Consider the following 502-nt stretch of genomic DNA (forward strand, 5'->3'; position numbering starts at 1 on the left):
AAACATATACAGACAGGTGCGGTGGCTCATGCCTGTAATTCCAGCACTTTGGGAGGCCAAGGCAGGTCGATCACTTGAAGCCAGGAGTTCAAGACCAGCCACACCAACATGAAAAAACCCTGTCTCTACTAAAAATACAAACATTAGCTGAGTGTGGTGGTGTACATCTGCAATCCCTGCTGCTAGGAAGGCTGAAGCATGTGAATTGCTTGAACCTAAGAGGTGGAGGTTGCAGTGAACCATGATCACACGGCTGCACCCAGGCCTGGGTGACAGAGTGAGACTGTCTCAAAACAAAACAAAACAAACTAACAAACAAACAAACAAAAAAAAATATATATACACACACACACACACACAAAGACACAAGAGCGAGACAGAGTCTCACTCTGTTGTCCAAGCTGGAGTGCAATGGTGAGATCTCAGGTCACTGCAACCTCTACCTCCCGGGTTCAAGCAATTCTCCTGCCTCAGCCTATCCAGTAGCTGGGATTACAGGCAC

Source organism: Mandrillus leucophaeus, unplaced genomic scaffold (genome assembly GCF_000951045.1).
Source record: "Mandrillus leucophaeus isolate KB7577 unplaced genomic scaffold, Mleu.le_1.0 Scaffold1139, whole genome shotgun sequence".
NCBI lineage: Eukaryota > Metazoa > Chordata > Mammalia > Primates > Cercopithecidae > Mandrillus > Mandrillus leucophaeus.